The 21,074-nt window shown below is 44.2% G+C and overlaps 1 protein-coding gene across 2 annotated transcripts in view; it reads left to right on the top strand.

The window, feature by feature from the left end:
- The window catches only part of napepld (N-acyl phosphatidylethanolamine phospholipase D), a 53,623-nt gene that overhangs the window by 10,895 nt on the left and 21,654 nt on the right, over positions 1-21,074 (top strand). The window lies entirely within an intron of this gene.

Below are 21,074 nucleotides of genomic sequence, written 5' to 3'. Positions count from 1 at the left end.
AGGCATTTGCATATCCTCTCAATCAAATTAAGAAAAAAATGCATTTGTTCAGCTCAACTCACAACTTTATTCTGTTTAACAACATTCTGGGACTAAAAATACAATAAGATGCAATCAATATACAGAGAATAATAACACAAACAAATAAAACCTTTTCCATAGAATAATCATTGGTTCAGGTCATATACTTCAAAAAGTGCTTTAAATACCAAAAAAATAACTCAAACAATCACACATATCATTATAGGCCTGATACCACAAAATGTGCAACTCTGAACCTTGCTTAGATAATACAATCCATATAGGCCTAAGATAAATGTGTATATTCTGGTTAAAAACAAGTAGGCCTGTACAAAATGAAATAAAAAAAACAAGGACACAATCATGACAAAATGGTTGTCATGTATAAAACATGCTTAGACCTGTAGAATCCCCCACCCCACAACACGCATTTACACAATACCACACTTTCTCTCCATCGAACCTCCGAGATGGAATGTAGAATTTGTTCTCTCCAGCACAATTCATCGTGTCTGCATCATACTCCACAAGGACCCACTTCCCCACTTCCAAAACAGGTACTGGCTCTCCATTTTTCGTATCTGACTCCACATTCGCTCCTATGAAGGAGCACTGCCACAAAAGCAGGATACGTCCCGGGTCTGGATTACCCCTGGTTTTGTAGATGTCAGCTATAAGCAGAAATTAAATAATAAATGTATTAAAAAAGCATATGAATCAATCAAGTTAAGCCAACTTATGACAATTCATTAATTAATTAAAACACTCTTAACAGGAGCACTCATTCAAGGGTACTACGACTATGCTTGCACCTCATGGTACCAAAGCACCTCAAAGGCACTAAAAACAAGATTACAAACATCACAAAACAAACTGGTCAGACTACTGCTTGACCTTACTCCTAGAACCCACCTCACCCCTGCCTACTTTGACAACCTAGGATGGCTTAGAGTAGACGACAGAGTACAGCAACTTGCAATGGGCCTGGTCTACAAGATACACTGACTACACCACTAAGGTACCCATGTACATGTCAAAATACTTCCCAAAGGTCAGTGAATACCACAACCACAACACCAGAGGGAGTTCCACAAATCATGTTCAACCCAGATTCGGCACAAACAAGAGTCTAAACACGTTTCGCAATTATGCCACATCAATGTGGAACGCCCTACCCACAGCCGTAAAAATTTTTGAATCCCTACCCACCTTCAAAACCGTTCTCAAAAGCACCTACAGGAGGCTGCAATTTGAAACTGGCCCCCGTAAATGTCCAAACCCTCCCATCCCATCCCACCCCCCCCCCCCCACCCACCACCTCCCAATGTACAGTCTCCTCCCCCTCGTATGTATATATTTTCTGTTAGGATCTTTGTTTAACAGTACTGTATATTTGCATATCGTGTAGGTCACAATTGTACTGTATATCTGTATGTCATGTATGTCATAAATGCCATTGTATATCTGTATGTTGTGTATGTCATAAATGTCATTATGAATTGAAAATGGGGGACCCTGATGTAAACAAGACGAAAGTCTTTCTCTGGTCTGCATCCCCTTAACAATTGTGTGTATTGAGCCGTACTGTATTGTACCCATTCTACAATCTATTGTGTTCAATCAATCAATCAATCAAACTTGTTCAACCTCATGTCACATTGACTTACCTGGTGAATCTTCATAGCTTCACTGTATTCAGGGATGGAGGAATCAAATCCTGGGCCGAAATGATCTCATCCTCTGTTACCATGTATAGCCTTACAGATGAGTGTGTTGCCAGTTGCTCATGCAGTGTGTTGGTGTCTGGGATGCTAGTTCCATAAGCAACAAGCCGGTCTGCTAGGTTCTTGAGTGCACCCCCTACCCCATCAGGGGCACCCTTGCCATGAGATGCCTCTGAGAAGTTCCAGGTGACATATTTTTTTTGATCCACTTTTTCTCCCATTTTCTATTTTTCTCCCATCCCAATTTCGTATCGTCCAATTCAACCCTCCCCTGTCTCGAACGCCTCCCTCAAGCCGGCTGCAGTGTGGACGAAGCCATACATTACACGAGTCCCCTCCGGTACTCGAGGTAGCAGCCGTCGCATCTTTTCACCTGCGCAGCGCGATCTTTCAGCGTCAGGGGTCTGCGCTTTGGAGGGACGCCGCCCCCGTCGCTTCTTGATTCTACTGCGCAGGCGCACCAACCGACCTGTAGGAGTCGCTGTCCACAACGTCCGATCCCCACCCATCAGTTTCCCTCCCCCTAATACTGCCAATTGTATTAGTGCGGACGACCAGCCAAACTGAAAGCAATGTGGAGCGCTGGGCTCGAACCCAGCGTCTCCAGCATTGGTGGTGAGTGCCTTGCCCACTGCACCACCTAGCCGCCTCTCAGGTGACATATTCAAACCCTCTCATGAAAGGCACTGTCGAGGCCGGATAGAACGCTGTCTTGTTGCGGTACTGGGAGGTGGGTCCATCTGAAATAAAATGGATGTGCTTCACTTCTGGATGTTCCTCCCGGATGGACTTGAGCACTGGATTAAGATGAGCCCATGTTGCAACAGCATCATGCTTCCGATTTTTGTCCAGTAACTCCTGCCAGAGCTTTTTTTGGTCCAACTCGAGTTGCTATTACTTTTTGGAAAGTTTCACCGCACCGTTTGACTTTTGGTGCGTTCACGTTAGGTGGGAAGAAGCGGAAGAACCAGCTTCCGACTGGGAAAATCCATTCACGTCAGCCTCCTAGTGGTAATTCCTACTAGGTCATATGGGAGTTTTTTATAGACCCCGATATCTCCCACTTCGCGTCCCGAAATGCGGAAGTATCAACCATCATGGCAGCAAGCTTGACGGCGATGTCTGCAATACAAGGTAAATACAAATCAAAATGATCACTTTGATCACATAATCAGAATAATACAATCATACTGCTGTACTCTTCATATGAAAATGAATATGAATGAATTGATGGTAAAATATTTTATTATAACAATAAGGAGCGCCAAAAATAACACTGATCTTACGATCGCCATCTTGGATGTGGGCGTTTCCTCGAGTTCAACGCGTGAATGATTCCTAGTTGTAGCAACGAGATGTCATCTGGTTCGTCCGCTTCTTCCCACCTAACGTGAACGCACCATTTAAACTGGAACTTTTGGTCCATAAGGAATGAATGGCAGACCATTCTAGAACATTTGTGATGTCACAGTATGATGTCATAATAGAACATTCTAGAACATTTGTGATGTCATAGTATTGATGTCATATTTGAACATTCTAGAACATTTGTAATGGCACAGTATGATGTCATAATAGAACATTCTAGAACATTTGTGATGTCACAGTATGATGTCATAATCGACAATTCTAGAACATTTGTGATGTCACAGTAGGATATCATTATAGAACATTCTAGAACATTAGTGTTGTCACAGTATGATGTCATAATAGACATTCTAGAACATTAGTGTCACCCACACTAATTACAAGTGTGGTTCAGTCAACTCTACGACAAGCGGTTCAAAAGATACAAAAAGGGGGCGCGGCCTAAGGATCAAGATAAATCCCCTGAAGGGGAGGAGCTGAACCATGGGGGTGTGGTCAACATAGACCAATGAGAGAGGATATCTCTACTGATTATGATGTCATAATAGAACATTCTAGAACATTTGTGTTCTATATATATAGAACAATTCCGGGACACGCTGGGATTGCGGGGAATGAGATGGCTGACTCCCTTGCCAAACAGAGCCTGGGAAGGGAGGAAGAGATAGGTATTTCAATGGGAAGAGTAGAACTCAGAGATAAGATAAAGAAAGGAGTTGAGGCTGAGTGGCAGGATGAGTGGGAAAGGGGGACCAAGGGAAGGCACTATTTCTCTCTGCAGCCTCGGGTCAAGATCAAGGTGGAGGGATATGGGTCAAGGAGTGATAGGGTGAAGATGTGTAGACTGAGGCTGGGGCACTGTGGGTTGAACAGTAGCTTGTTCATTGTGGGCAAACATCCAGATGGGGTGTGTGAATGTGGAGAGACTGAAACTGTCGGGCATGTCTTCCTAAAATGTGAAAGGTATAGGAAAGAGAGGGAAATCTTTTATAAAAGTCTGGTAGAGCTGGGAGTATCTTCCTTCTCTCTTAAATCATTCTTTGGCATGGATAATGAGAACCACCAGTTGATCACAGAGGCAGTGCTGACATTTCTGCATGCTTCAGAGTTGTACCAGAGGATATAGCGTTAGTGTATGTATTAGTATTGGACAGGCAAGAGGAGCAGAGAAGAAGGAGAAAGTGTGAGTTGAAGAGGCCTAAAGATGGAACACCACTAGTGTAGTATAAGAAATCCCGCGGAGGGGGGCTCAGACAGGAAGTAGCAGCAGTAGCTGCACTCCAATGGACAATGTAGGTGATGACGGGGTCCAGTAGAAGAAGAAAAAGAAGGAGAAGAAGGAGAAGAAGAAGAGCCCATAAAAGAATTGCGGAGGGCAGTAATACGCCTCGATGCGTCTACTCTGCCGGAAATTCAAATAAGAAGAAGAAGAAGAGAGGAGATGATGTTTGTATTGTGATTGTATGACAAGAGGAGCAGAGAAGAAGGAGACAGAGACGATAGAAATGTGTTTTGAAGATGAGAAGAAGAAGAGGAGTGTAAACTTTCTCAAGTGTGAGCGAAGCAAGAATTGTGGAGGGCAGTAATACGCCACGATGCGTCTACACTGCCGGAAATTCAAATAAGAAGAAGAAGAAGAATTCTCTCAGAAGATCTCATTCTGAAGAACAATCAGGACTGACACAGACTGAAGCCTGCATTGCTCAAACAAGATGCCTAAGGTGAGTGTCCACAACCAGGGCCGCCTCAGGGGGTGTGCGAGAAGTGCGGTCGCACAGGGCCTCACGGGAAGGGGGGCCTCGCAATTTTTTTTTTTTTTTTTTTAAATTTTTTTAAATGTCTAAAAAAAAAATTGCGAGGCCCCCCTTCCCGCAAGGCCCTTTTTCATCACAGACCTAAAATCTAGTTTTGCTTATATGCTTATATATTTCACATTAGACACGTTTGTAGAATGTGTCTGACTTGTTCCTGCCTCTGCGGCTCTGCAGACTGCAGTGTTCCGGTTTCTGCGGCTCTGCTGCTCTACAGATTTTAGAATAGTGTTTCCGTGCTCTTCTCGGACCCACGAGGTACAGGGATCTAATTCAGCGCTATTCAGAGGAGCGAGTGGATGTCTTTTCAAAAGCAGCATGGATCAGAAGAAATTACACCGTGGGCCAAGAAAGTCTCCTTCCAACTTTACCATTGATACTGCGTTATGGTGAGTTCATGCAACCTATTCTATTCCCGCCGTGGATCTCTCTCTCTCTCTCTCTCTCTCTCTCTGGAGCCAAACTGGCCGACTAGCTGTTGTAGTACTAGTAGCTAACGGTGTGTGGCCTGGTGTCGGCACCTGTATTGCTTTTCTCATGTTGTACAGTTTCAGTGGTAGCCGCATAGCTTGCTTCTGCGTTAGCTAATGGTTAGCGATAGCCGGGTTGAGCTAACTGTTAGCCAGTTAGCTGTTTAGCTACGACGTTAGCTGCCGGCTGCGCACGTTAGTTTGATGCTATCAGTTAGCCTAGAGTTAGCTGTTAGCTTGTGCTACGACCATTGACATTAGCCGTGAGAATAGCAGGGGGTTCTGGCACTCTGACTACGACATCATCTTTGACAGAAGATGTAGTCGGGCCTGCACCATGACAAGGCTCCGGCCATAGCATAGCTTCTTTTTGTCCCGCCAGCGAGAGGCCTTTCGTCAACGTGGAGACCTGTGTTGCGGCCTTTCGCCCTGCGTTTTTGGTGCAGGTAAGATGAATGAAAATGTAATGACATTACCCCACTCTTCCTTCCTTCCCCTCCCGAATGTTTTGTTAATAACGATGTTTTTTTCCAGGCAAAACATATGTTACTTCACAACATTTGGAGATATGACATGTGCTGTGTGTGAATGTCTTGGTCGTTTGTGTAGCTTGGGTAGCGTTGGGCCATTGGCCAAAGCTGTGTGTGGCCTGGTGTCACAGTACCTGGCTAGCCTATTTAGCTGATGTCGGCCATTGGCTCCTTGCTGCTTTGTTTTCTCTGGTATAGACCCTCTTCTCTTTGGATTTAAGTGTTGATCTTTGTCCTTTTGGATCTCTCATACATGCTCTCTCTCTAACACACACACACACACGACAAACACACATGCTCTCTCTCTCTCTCTTTCTAACACACACAGTCTGCCTATGGCGGCCTTTCTCGATGGCTAGGCTGTGCTCGCTGAGTCTGTACCTAGTCAAGGATCTTCAGTCACAGTGCTCAGGTATTCTGCCACTGTGTACTCTCTGTTTAGGGCCAAATAGCATTTCAATTTCTTTCCAATGTGTCTCTCTCTCTCTCTCTCTCTCTTTGGATTTAAGTGTTGATCTTCACACACACACACACACACACGACAAACACACATGCTCTCTCTCTCTCTCTTTCTAACACACACAGTCTGCCTATGGTGGCCTTTCTCGATGGCTAGGCTGTGAATGAATGAATGAATGAAAACTTTATTTAACAGATTGCAGAATGGGTACAATACAGTACGGCTCAATACATACAATTGTTAAGGGGATGCAGACCTGAGAAAGACGTTTGTCTTGTTTCCATCAGGGTCCCCCATTTTCAATTCATATAGACATTTATGACATACACAACATACATGACATTTATGGCATAGGGACATATAGGTATTTAGTACTACTGATACATTTGTGACATAGGCGGTATTCAAATATACAGTACTGTTACCCCTAGATCCTGACAGAGTATATACATATGATGGGGAGGGGACTGTACATTAGGAGGGGGTGGGTGGGTGGGTGGGAAATATACATACGGCGGGGAGGGAATATATACATGCGGTGGGGAGGAGACTGTCTATTAGGAGGTGGTGGGGGTTTTGGGCATTTACGGTGGCCAGTTTCGAATTGCAGCCTCCCGTAGGTGCCCTTTAAGGGCGGTTTTGAATGTGGGCAGGGATTCACATTCCTTTACAGCTTTGGGTAGGGCGTTCCACATTGTTGTGGCATAATTGCGAAACGTGTTTAGTCCCTTGTTTGAGCCGAATCTGGGTTTAACATGATTTGTTGAGCTTCCTCTGGTGTAGTGGTTGTGGTATTCACTGACCTTTGGGAAGTATTTTGACATGTACATGGGCACCCCGGTCGTATAGTGTATCTTGTAGACCAGGCCCATTGCAAGTTGCTGTACTCTGTCGTCTACTCTAAGCCATCCTAGGTTGGCAAAGTGGGCAGGGGTGAGGTGGGTTCTGGGGTTCAGGTCAAGTAGTAGTCTGACCAGTTTGTTTTGTGATGTTTGTAATTTTGTTTTAAGCGCCTTTGAGGTGCTTTGGTACCATGAGGTGCACGCATAGTCATAGTACCCTTGAATGAGTGCTCCTGCCAGAGTCTTCAGGGTATTCTTGTTTACCAGAGAGGAGATCCGGTACAAGAATCTAGTTCGTTGGTTGACTTTTTTTATTACATTGGATGCCATTTTGTCACAGGAAAGATTTGCCTCTAGGATGGAACCCAGGTAGGTGATTTCGTCTTTCCTTGTGACAATATTGTCACCCACTGTAACTGAGAATCCGTCGGTCTTGCTGTGCTCGCTGAGTCTGTACCTAGTCAAGGATCTTCAGTCACAGTGCTCAGGTATTCTGCCACTGTGTACTCTCTGTTTAGGGCCAAATAGCATTTCAATTTCTTTCCAATGTGTCTCTCTCTCTCTCTCTCTCTCTCTCTCTCTCTCTGTACACTGTATATTGACTGTAGAACGGGAGCTCTCTCTCGCTCTCTCTCTTGCTATATGTTGACTGTATCATGCCCAGCCTCGGGCAGCGCTATTATTTAAGAATATGTTGACTGTATGAAAAAAAATATATATAGGTATATATATATATATATAATTTTTTATTTTATTTTTTTACCTTTGGGGGGGGGGGGGGGGGCTCGCGTTTAAATCTCGCACAGGGCCTCGCATTTCTCCCAGGCGGCCCTGATTGTACCCATTCTGCAATCTGTTAATACAATTTTCAATCGATCAATCAACTCAAACACGGTCGTCTATAGTATTTATCAATAATTGTTTTCCAAATAACCCCAAACTAATTGTAAAGTCTTGACTGTAGGCTATATGTTACTAAAAGTAAGACCTGGGAATTGGCGACAATCAGACGATCAATGCTGTTAGTGCACGCCGTCGCCTGGCTGAAGTGCATTCAGCAATCATTCAGGATCCTTCCTGTCTGATGTAAGGATTGCAGTCTCATGGGTGTGCGCTCTGCTATGATTACCGTGGGTTCAGATTTAAGGAAGGAAGGGGAGCTACTAGCGTGCCTGTCAGGCTGGGGGTGTGTGTGTGTGTGTGATATAAACGCTACTTTTCCTGTGCCTATTTATCTCACCCACGCATTTATTCTCTCACCGATCAGATTAACCACCAACAAGCCTGGCAGTGTTAATGGCATTTATTACTGATTGTTGGGTTATCTGTTGTGGAGACACTCCGGGACGGCAAATTATATACACACCATCCAGTGGTAGAATGGACTGTGTTCATGCAACACGAGACGTTATTAATGGGGCACCCGAATTTTTTTTGCACACATTTAGTTTGACAGTTCTTGAGAGTAAATTAGTTTGAATATGGCCACCTGTGATGTCATCCGGGACATTGAATCCTTGTGTGGTGTTAATTACAGCTCCATGAAATTATATGAATGGAAAAAATTGCCTTATAGGGACTGCTATCTTATAATTTCATTGAGCTGTAATTAACACAACACAAGGAGTCAATGTCCCTGATGACATCACTGGTGGCCATTATTCAAACAAATTTACTCCCAATAACTGTCAACTATGCCTAAATGAATGTGTGCAAAACTGTTTATCGTTTTTGGATGTGTGTGATTATATGTGCAAAACAATGGTGAAGTGCCCCTTTAATATGTTATTTTATCAGTCTAATCTAACAGAACTGGATTTATTGTGATCAGATCACGTTACGATCCAGTGGATCTTCTTCAGGTCCCTTTTCTCATCGTATCAGTTAGGGAAATGTGTTTGTGGTGGGCTGCTTTGATATTGTGTTTAGCTGCATTGATAATGTAGTGGCCCTCTTTGATATTGTGGTGGCCTCATTGATATTGTGTTTAGCTGCTTTGATATTGTGGTGGGCCTCATTGATATTGTGTTTAGCTGCTTTGATATTGTGTTTAGCTGCTTTGATATTGTGTTTAGCTGCTTTGATATTGTGTTTAGCTGCTTTGATATTGTGTTTAGCTGCTTTGATATTGTGGTGGGCTCATTTGATATTGTGTTTAGCTGCTTTGATATTGTGTTTAGCTGCTTTGATATTGTGTTTAGCTGCTTTGATATTGTGTTTAGCTGCTTTGATATAGTGGTGGGCCTCATTGATATTGTGTTTAGCTGCTTTGATATTGTGTTTAGCTGCTTTGATATTGTGTTTAGCTGCTTTGATATTGTGTTTAGCTGCTTTGATATTGTGGTGGGCCTCATTGATATTGTGGTGGGCCTCATTGATATTGTGGTGGGCCTCATTGATATTGTGGTGGGCCTCATTGATATTATAGTGGCCCTCATTGATATGGTGGTGGGCCTCATTGATATTGTGGTGGCCTTCATTGATATTGTGGTGGGCCTCATTGATATTGTGGTGGCCTTCATTGATATTGTGGTGGGCCTCATTGATATTGTGGTGGGCCTCTTTGATATTGTGGTCGCCTTCATTGATATTGTGGTGGGCCTCATTGATATTGTGGTGGCCTTCATTGATATTGTGGTGGGCCTCATTGATATTGTGGTGGGCCTCATTGATATTGTGGTGGGCCTCTTTGATATTGTGGTCGCCTTCATTGATATTGTGGTGGCCCTGGGCCTCATTGATATTGTGGTGGCCTTCATTGATATTGTGGTGGGCCTCTTTGATATTGTGGTGGCCTTCATTGATATTGTGGTGGCCTTCATTGATATTGTGGTGGCCTTCATTGATATTGTGGTGGCCTCTTTGATATTGTGGTGGGCCTCATTGATATTGCGGTGGGCCTCATTGATATTGTGGTGGGCCTCATTGATATTGTGGTGGCCTTCATTGATATTGTGGTGGCCTTCATTGATATTGTGGTGGGCCTCATTGATATTGTGGTGGCCTTCATTGATATTGTGGTGGGCCTCATTGATATTGTGGTGGCCTCTTTGATATTGTGGTGGCCTTCATTGATATTGTGGTGGCCTTCATTGATATTGTGGTGGGCCTCATTGATATTGCGGTGGGCGTCATTGATATTGCGGTGGGCCTCATTGATATTGCGGTGGGTGTCATTGATATTGTGGTGGGCCTCTTTGATATTGTGGTGGCCTTCATTGATATTGTGGTGGGCCTCATTGATATTGTGGTGGCCTTCATTGATATTGTGGTGGGCCTCTTTGATATTGTGGTGGCCTTCATTGATATTGTGGTGGGCCTCTTTGATATTGTGGTGGGCCTCATTGATATTGTGGTGGGCCTCTTTGATATTGTGGTGGGCCTCATTGATATTGTGGTGGCCTTCATTGATATTGTGGTGGGCCTCTTTGATATTGTGGTGGGCCTCATTGATATTGTAGTGGCCTTCATTGATATTGTGGTGGGCCTCATTGATATTGTGGTGGGCCTCATTGATATTGTGGTGGCCTTCATTGATATTGTGGTGGGCCTCTTTTATTTTGTGGTGGCCTTCATTGATATTGTGGTGGCCTTCATTGATATTGTGGTGGGCCTCATTGATATTGCGGTGGGCCTCATTGATATTGTGGTGGGCCTCATTGATATTGTGGTGGGCCTCATTGATATTGCGGTGGGCCTCATTGATATTGTGGTGGGCCTCATTGATATTGCGGTGGGCCTCATTGATATTGTGGTGGCCTTCATTGATATTGTGGTGGGCCTCATTGATATTGTGGTGGCCTTCATTGATATTGTGGTGGGCCTCATTGATATTGTGGTGGCCTTCATTGATATTGTGGTGGGCCTCTTTGATATTGTGGTGGGCCTCATTGATATTGCGGTGGGCCTCATTGATATTGTGGTGGGCCTCATTGATATTGTGGTGGCCTTCATTGATATTGTGGTGGGCCTCATTGATATTGTGGTGGGCCTCTTTGATATTGTGGTGGCCTTCATTGATATTGTGGTGGCCTCTTTGATATTGTGGTGGCCTTCATTGATATTGTGGTGGCCTTCATTGATATTGTGGTGGGCCTCATTGATATTGTGGTGGGCCTCTTTGATATTGTGGTGGCCTTCATTGATATTGTGGTGGCCTTCATTGATATTGCGGTGGGCCTCATTGATATTGTGGTGGCCTTCATTGATATTGTGGTGGCCTCTTTGATATTGTGGTGGCCTTCATTGATATTGTGGTGGGCCTCATTGATATTGTGGTGGCCTTCATTGATATTGTGGTGGCCTCTTTGATATTGTGGTGGGCCTCTTTGATATTGTGGTGGCCTTCATTGATATTGTGGTGGCCTTCATTGATATTGTGGTGGCCTCATTGATATAGTGGTGGCCTCATTGATATTGTGGTGGCCTCTTTGATATTGTGGTGGCCTTCATTGATATTGTGGTGGGCCTCATTGATATTGTGGTGGCCTCTTTGATATTGTGGTGGGCCTCTTTGATATTGTGGTGGGCCTCATTGATATTGTGGTGGCCTTCATTGATATTGTGGTGGCCTTCATTGATATTGTGGTGGCCTCTTTGATATTGTGGTGGCCTTCATTGATATTGTGGTGGCCTTCATTGATATTGTGGTGGCCTTCATTGATATTGTGGTGGGCCTCTTTGATATTGTGGTGGGCCTCATTGATATTGTGGTGGGCCTCATTGATATTGTGGTGGCCTTCATTGATATTGTGGTGGCCTTCATTGATATTGCGGTGGGCCTCATTGATATTGTGGTGGGCCTCATTGATATTGTGGTGGCCTCATTGATATTGTGGTGGGCCTCATTGATATTGTGGTGGGCCTCATTGATATTGTGGTGGCCTTCATTGATATTGTGGTGGCCTTCATTGATATTGTGGTGGCCTTCATTGATATTGTGGTGGCCTTCATTGATATTGTGGTGGGCCTCATTGATATTGTGGTGGGCCTCATTGATATTGTGGTGGCCTTCATTGATATTGTGGTGGGCCTCTTTTATATTGTGGTGGGCCTCATTGATATTGTGGTGGCCTCTTTGATATTGTGGTGGCCTTCATTGATATTGTGGTGGCCTTCATTGATATTGTGGTGGGCCTCATTGATATTGCGGTGGGCCTCATTGATATTGTGGTGGGCCTCATTGATATTGTGGTGGGCCTCATTGATATTGCGGTGGGCCTCATTGATATTGTGGTGGGCCTCATTGATATTGCGGTGGGCCTCATTGATATTGTGGTGGCCTTCATTGATATTGTGGTGGGCCTCATTGATATTGTGGTGGCCTTCATTGATATTGTGGTGGGCCTCATTGATATTGTGGTGGCCTTCATTGATATTGTGGTGGGCCTTTTTGATATTGTGGTGGGCCTCATTGATATTGCGGTGGGCCTCATTGATATTGTGGTGGGCCTCATTGATATTGTGGTGGCCTTCATTGATATTGTGGTGGGCCTCATTGATATTGTGGTGGCCTTCATTGATATTGTGGTGGCCTCTTTGATATTGTGGTGGCCTTCATTGATATTGTGGTGGGCCTCATTGATATTGTGGTGGCCTTCATTGATATTGTGGTGGGCCTCTTTGATATTGTGGTGGCCTTCATTGATATTGTGGTGGCCTCTTTGATATTGTGGTGGCCTTCATTGATATTGTGGTGGCCTTCATTGATATTGTGGTGGGCCTCATTGATATTGTGGTGGGCCTCTTTGATATTGTGGTGGCCTTCATTGATATTGTGGTGGCCTTCATTGATATTGCGGTGGGCCTCATTGATATTGTGGTGGCCTTCATTGATATTGTGGTGGCCTCTTTGATATTGTGGTGGCCTTCATTGATATTGTGGTGGGCCTCATTGATATTGTGGTGGCCTCATTGATATTGTGGTGGCCTTCATTGATATTGTGGTGGCCTCTTTGATATTGTGGTGGGCCTCTTTGATATTGTGGTGGCCTTCATTGATATTGTGGTGGCCTTCATTGATATTGTGGTGGCCTCATTGATATTGTGGTGGCCTCATTGATATTGTGGTGGCCTCTTTGATATTGTGGTGGCCTTCATTGATATTGTGGTGGGCCTCATTGATATTGTGGTGGCCTCTTTGATATTGTGGTGGGCCTCTTTGATATTGTGGTGGGCCTCATTGATATTGTGGTGGCCTTCATTGATATTGTGGTGGCCTTCATTGATATTGTGGTGGCCTCTTTGATATTGTGGTGGCCTTCATTGATATTGTGGTGGCCTTCATTGATATTGTGGTGGCCTTCATTGATATTGTGGTGGGCCTCTTTGATATTGTGGTGGGCCTCATTGATATTGTGGTGGGCCTCATTGATATTGTGGTGGCCTTCATTGATATTGTGGTGGCCTTCATTGATATTGTGGTGGCCTTCATTGATATTGTGGTGGCCTTCATTGATATTGTGGTGGGCCTCATTGATATTGTGGTGGCCTTCATTGATATTGTGGTGGGCCTCATTGATATTGTCGTGGGCCTCTTTGATATTGTGGTGGGCCTCATTGATATTGTGGTGGGCCTCATTGATATTGTGGTGGGCCTCATTGATATTGTGGTGGCCTTCATTGATATTGTGGTGGCCTCATTGATATTGTCGTGGGCCTCTTTGATATTGTGGTGGGCCTCATTGATATTGTGGTGGGCCTCATTGATATTGTGGTGGGCCTCATTGATATTGTGGTGGCCTCATTGATATTGTGGTGGCCTTCATTGATATTGTGGTGGCCTCTTTGATATTGTGGTGGGCCTCTTTGATATTGTGGTGGGCCTCATTGATATTGTGGTGGCCTTCATTGATATTGTGGTGGCCTTCATTGATATTGTTGTGGGCCTCTTTGATATTGTGGTGGCCTTCATTGATATTGTGGTGGCCTTCATTGATATTGTTGTGGCCTTCATTGATATTGTGGTGGCCTTCATTGATATTGTGGTGGCCTTCATTGATATTGTGGTGGCCTTCATTGATATTGTGGTGGCCTTCATTGATATTGTGGTGGCCTCTTTGATATTGTGGTGGGCCTCTTTGATATTGTGGTGGGCCTCTTTGATATTGTGGTGGGCCTCATTGATATTGTGGTGGCCTTCATTGATATTGTGGTGGCCTCTTTGATATTGTGGTGGCCTCTTTGATATTGTGGTGGCCTTCATTGATATTGTGGTGGCCTTCATTGATATTGTTGTGGCCTTCATTGATATTGTGGTGGCCTTCATTGATATTGTGGTGGGCCTCTTTGATATTGTGGTGGCCTTCATTGATATTGTGGTGGCCTTCATTGATATTGTGGTGGGCCTCATTGATATTGTGGTGGCCTTCATTGATATTGTGGTGGCCTTCATTGATATTGTGGTGGCCTTCATTGATATTGTGGTGGCCTTCATTGATATTGTGGTGGCCTTCATTGATATTGTGGTGGGCCTCATTGATATTGTGGTGGGCCTCATTGATATTGTGGTGGCCTTCATTGATATTGTGGTGGCCTTCATTGATATTGTGGTGGGCCTCATTGATATTGTGGTGGGCCTCTTTGATATTGTGGTGGGCCTCTTTGATATTGCGGTGGCCTTCATTGATATTGTGGTGGGCCTCATTGATATTGCGGTGGGCCTCATTGATATTATAGTGGCCCTCAATTCATTGATATTGCGGTGGGCTACCACAAATAGATTAATGAACGTGAGGCCAAAGTGAACACCAGCATCATCGTGATGGGGAATCGTTTCATTACATGTAATTAAACTAGTAGTGTAACTACATTTTGCAGTACGTAACTCTCAAGTAGGCCTAGTTCATCTGAATTCAAATTGGCATAGTGATTTTAGTAGTTAATAACTTTTATTTTTTCCATTTTGAGGTGGAGTTAACTACTGGAACTACAATTTCTCCACAGGCAAATAGAAAAGAAAGGAATTGACAGATCTCAAACCCTGCCCTCTTTTCCTGCTCCTCCAATCATGACAAACTTTGTTCTTTCAGTGTGAAGAAATTGGTAGCTTGGAAAACTTTGCTTTCAGAGTAGCTTCCCCGACACAGCAGCATAGAAAAGAAAATAGCATTAATTACAATACAATAATCACAATGTAGTAGTCGTCACAGTGTGGGTGTGGTGGGTGCAGTAGAATCTGTGATAAGGTTTCTCTGGCTCCTTTAACGAGCACTGCGTGGGTGTAGTGTGTGCAATTATCAGTCGCAGAGACAGCGATGAACTAGCACCGTATTTCTCCAGTCATAGGGTCGTCCTCTGGTGTTAATTGTTCATGAGCAGGGCCCGAAATTAGAGCCCGCCACCCGCCATCGGCGGGCAGTTTTTACGTTTGGCGACTCCCACTGAGAGGTCTGCCCGCCGTGTGGCGGGCAATAATAGTCATGTGAAAACCGAAAATCATGATCCAATTCTTAGCTCAGTTCTCACTTGCTGTCTCAGCACAGACATGCAGCGCACCGCGCACTGCTGCTCCTACCCCTCCCGCACCCGTTTCTGTATGCTGCATGTTATAGGATATTTCATTAATATTTGAAGCTCTCCTCTGATGATAGCATGATTGTCTCCTCCGGGCCCTCAGGCTGTAGGGTCCAGTGCCTCACATGCTCGTCTCTGTGGCTCTCTGTACATCTGCCACACACAGACACACAGTGCCTGGTCACAGGCCGGTCAATGGAGCCACTTTCTCAATTAGCTCTTGTCCTGATCAGCATGACGACAGCTCACATGCTATAGCTCACATGCTACCATGTGTCTCTCCTTTCCCCTCTCTCTCTCTGTGTGTCTCCTAAACATCCCTCTCCTCTCCCCTCCCTGGCCTTTCTGCCACCCTGCCCTGGGCCACCTGCTGACATGATCTCAGCTAAACACCCCTCCCTCCTCTAACCCATTACCCCTAGCCCCCTTCTTCTGACACAAGCACGTACACAAGCACACACGCACATACATACACACACACACCCCTCCCCTTCTCTTCTTCATCCATGAGGGTATAAATATGTCATGTGTCTTCATTCTGGGAGAGATCAATCTAAGGACTTGGGATGGTTTGATGAGAACCTAACAATGTAAACAGAGGCTATTGCCTCGGACAGTCACCGTGACGTTAGTCTAGTCAGAGGGACCTCCGTGAGCTAATGTTAGCTACTGTTACAAAATGACCCAGTCAACTATTCACTTTTAGTTTAATACATGAGGCATTGTGTAACGTTATCCAGCCGGCTAGCTACTGATAGCTCCCGACATCAACAACTGCTCCAGCAAGTGTCCAGTGCATAATACCTCCGTTGGCTAGGTAGCTCATGTTAGCCCACGTTAGCTCACTAGTCACTACGAAATGTCCCAGTAAACTAAATAGTTCAGAGGCGTTGTCCCAACGCCATCCAGCAGTAGCTACAGATAGCTCCTGACATCAATGTCCTACAACATGCGTATTCGAGCCCCTGGCTTACATCGCATGAGGGCTGCTGAATAGGTCTAGCTGCAGCGCAGGAGAATCCTTTCATGCTGAATGTAGAGTTTAGGGTCCAGCTGCAGCGCCGGAGAATCCTTGCTGGAGCTGGAGGCCACTCGAGTATACACACACAGTGGAGCTGTTTGCAGACAGCGAGGTGGCGATGTCTCACAGACAATACAACTACAAGTATGATTATATAATATATATATTTTATTAAAAAAAAATGATATAAAATAATAATAATAATTTTTTTAATCAAAAGAAAGTTGGCAGGTAAAAAATATGCTTGGCGGGTAGATTCTTCCCATCTACCCGCCACTGGCCGGTGAGTCAAAAAGTTAATTTCGTGCCCTCAGCCCTGTTCATGAGTCTGACTGCCTGTGGGGGGAAAAACCTGTTCCGGAGTCTGCTGGTCCAGGCCTTGTGGCTGCAGTAGGCCTACAGTTTGCCGGGACGGCAACGCCTGAATCGTTTGTGGTTGGAGTCCTTAATAGTCCTCAGAATCTTTACACATATAGTATAGTATAGTATAGTATCGGAAAATCAAATCTAATTGTGACCTCAAAGTCAAAATTCATATTGAATCTGAAAATATGTAGTTATAAAATTATGCCCGTCAGACTAGGAGTGTTGGCGTCTTGATGTGACGGCAGCTAATTACAACCTTTACCTTACCAGGTGTTATTATAGGCCTTCATGGGAGCGGCTCACGGCCCACGGCTGGGTGTGTTGAGGCTTGATGGAGCGCTGTGAGCTGAGCTCAGGGCTGAGGCTTAAGATTTTGCTGTTAACTAGAACTGAACAATGTTAAATAACACTATTGAAATAACACTAACCCTAACCATAACTACATTGTTAGGACGGCAATATGGGAATTCTTTAGGGCTGCCAACTCAAATCCACGACTAAGTACTAACAGTTCTCTAACTTAACTAAAGTTCTCTCCAGCCGTTAGTTCTCCAGCTATTGGCAGCGGTCCTTGCCCACAGTTGTAGAGCCTGATGGCTACTGGCACAAAGGACTGGTGTGTCATAGAGAGTCTGTGAGAAAAGCAGTTTGAGAAGAGTCTTGGGAAATGCTTGGCCTGGGCTATATAGCTTAATATATAATACAGTCAGGGAGGTTGGTCATCAAGCCAGATAAAATATTCTACTGAAACGGTTTAAGGAAAATTTTGATTTTAGATGGACCTTAAAAATTACATTAGTCCGAAGTTAAACGGTGACCCTTTAAAATATCCATGTGGCTATTTCAGTCAGTTTGATGTTGTAAACTAACACAGAGCTAACAGGTATAGTGTGTAACGACAGACAGACTGTTAGCCCAGGACTAAGGAAAATCCTAGGTGTAGAATGTGTTGCATGACTGCTTCATCCCTTGCTCTCATTTGAGTAGAGTGCTGCAGTATGCACAGTCGTGTGTGTGTGTGTGTGTGTGTGTGTGTGTGTGTGTGTGTGTGTGTGTGTGTGCGTGTGGAGTGATTAGAGTACAGTGATAAGACTAGAGCAAGATTAAGCCTGACTGACTCTTATTGTCTGTTAGTATTCAAATCTGTTGCCTTTGCATATGTGTGTGTGCATGCGAGCGGATGTTCGTGTATGAATTTGTGTCTGAGTGAATGCAAATGTTCTTGGGTAGCTCAGTTTGTTACCTATCCACTTCGTGCCTAGTGGCACATAAGGCCTTCAGAGCGTCTCCACTTCTCCCGGTCAGCTGCCATTGTTCTTGCTTCAGGCCATGAGCTCCACCCTGCCTCTTTTCTTTCTTTCTCTACTGTGCGTCTCCAGGTAGTCTTTGGTCTTCCTTTTCTTCTTTTCTTCCTTTTCTTCCTTTTCTTCATTGATATGTTGCAGTTGTTGTTGTGGTCTTGCCTCAGTATGTGTCCTATCATCTTCCATCTTCGCCACTTCACTTCCTTGCTCAACGGCTTCATGTCGGCTCTTTCTAGTAGCTCTACGGTGCTGATGCGGTCTTGCCACTGGATTTTGAGGATTCTTCTGAGGCATCTGTTATGGAACACGTCGACTGATTTGTTGTCTCCCTTGTTCATCTTCCATGTTTCACATCCATACAGTAGGACTGGCACAACCAGTGTTTTGTACAATCTCAGCTTTGTTCTTCTTGAGATGCTGTTGGAGTGCCAGATCTTTTTGAGTTTGATGAATGCACCTCTTGCTTTGGATAGTCTGTTCTTTAGGTCTTTCATACCCCCTCCCTCTTTACAGATGGTGGCTCCCAAGTATGTGAATTGGTCTACATCCTCAATCTCTTGGTCGTTGATGTTGATTTTGTCATGGTTTCTTGCATTAATTCTCATGGTTTTTGTCTTTCCGGTGTTAATCTTGAGTCCCACTCGTCTGGCTTCTCTCTCCATTCTTGTCGTTTTTTCCTGGATTTGGTGTTTGGTAGAGGAGAGTAACGCTACATCATCTGCAAAATCCAGATCGTCGAGTTTTGATGTCAACTTCCATCTGATTCCATTCTCACCTTGTCCAACTGTTCTTCTCATTATCCAATCCATGATCATTAAGAATAAAAAACCTGACATGTTGCATCCTTGTTTGACACCGCTGTTGATGTTAAACCACTCGCATATTTCTCCTTGGTCTTCTACTGCACACTGGAAGTCTTCATAGAATATTTTCACTATCTGGACAATCTTCTCTGGGATTCCATATTTCTTCATAATTAGCCATAGGCTTTCATGGTGGACTGAGTCGAAAGCCTTTTCAAAATCCACAAAGTTCAGGTGGAGTGTTGCTTGCCACTCGTTTACTTGCTCAATGATGTTCCGCAGTATGAAGACTTGTTCTGTTGTTCCTCTTCTGTAACCGGCTTGTTATTTTCTTAGCCGTGAGTCGATTCCAATTCTGATTCGGTCAATGATGATCCTGCCAAGTATCTTGCCTACGACTGGAAGTAGGGTGATGCCTCTTGAGTTCTTGCATTCTTTGAGGTTTCCTTTCTTTGCTAGTTTGATGATAAGCCCCCTCTTCCAGTTCTTCGGGATCTTCTCCTGCCTGCATATTTTTTCCAACAATTGATGTACCTTCTTTGCTGAAAACTCAATGTCTGCTTTTAATAACTCGGCTGTGATATTGTCGATATCCTGGTGCTTTCCCATTCTGAAGTCCTTTAATCACTTCCTTTACTTCACTTAGTGTTGGTTCGTGTACAGGAATCTCTTCAATCATGTTAGTGAGTTCACATTCTTCCTCATCAGTTATTGGGTTTTCTGGTGGTTCCCTATTCAGTACTTCCTTGAAGTGTTCTGTCCACCTTGCCTGCAGTGCCCTGCACTGCATCTTTTCCGCTGATGAGGTTGCCAGTCTTGTCCAGTACTGCTGTGCTCTGTCTAGGTCTCTCGTTGCACAGTGCCTTCGTAAGACCGTACGGTGTCTTCATTTGTTGTTTCCTTGCAGCTTCTTCTGCTTCACTTGCAATGTTCTCCATCCATTTCCTTTTGTCTGTCTTATACAAGTTCTCTTTGTTTCTCTATCCTTCTCTGTGTACTTTGCTTTTAGCTGTTTCTTGATTCTTTCCGAGTGTGTGCCAAGGATCCTCTTGTTTATTGTTTCCCGCTGGTCTACAAGGTTCCATGATTTTTCACTGATCTATGGCTTCCTATTCTTCCGTGGTTTACCCAGGATTGCTTCAGCAACTTCAGCAACTTAGGCTTTCTCCAGAACCTGAGAGTCACGCTCCACCTCTTCGTTGTCTTCTATTCCTCGCCCTTCATCTTCCAGCACCTGAAACCTGTTTCTCAGGTTGATGGGTAGCTCAGTGGGGAGTCTTAAATAAATAATTGTCTTCTAAAAAGCTTTTTTAAGAGTTGCCTTTGGATTTTATTTATTTATTTTATTTTTGTATTGTTTTTCTTTCATCAATATAATACATTGAAATGTAAAACTGTATTGATGACGAGTCTCCTTCTATTGTTCCGTTCCCTGTGTCAGTTTAACTGGTGGCATATATGGTTGGTGTGGCTACTTCTATTAGCATAATGTTTAAAGGAACACGCAAACATTTGGGGAAATGAGCTTACCATCTTCTCCAGAGAGAGAGACAAGAAGATGGATACCAGTTTCCTCTCTGTGCGTTCAGTAAAAAGCTATCTGGCTGCATGTTAGCCTAGCTTAGCAGCACAATGTATGGAAAGTTTGGAAACTGGTATCTATCTTCTTGTCTCTCTCTGGAGAAGACGTTAAGCTAATTTCCCAAAATGTTGGTGTGTTCTAACTAAGGCTTGTTTTAAAAATAAGATTTGTATTTTTCTGAACCAAACCAAGTGTGTGTGTGTACTACTGTGTGTAGTGTATATATAGGTAGTATATGATCTGTATCGAATCGTGACC

Source organism: Notolepis coatsorum, assembly GCF_963971535.1.
Source record: "Notolepis coatsorum genome assembly, chromosome: 15".
Taxonomy (NCBI): Eukaryota; Metazoa; Chordata; class Actinopteri; order Aulopiformes; family Paralepididae; genus Notolepis; species Notolepis coatsorum.
This window is presented reverse-complemented; position numbering and strand designations above follow the sequence as displayed.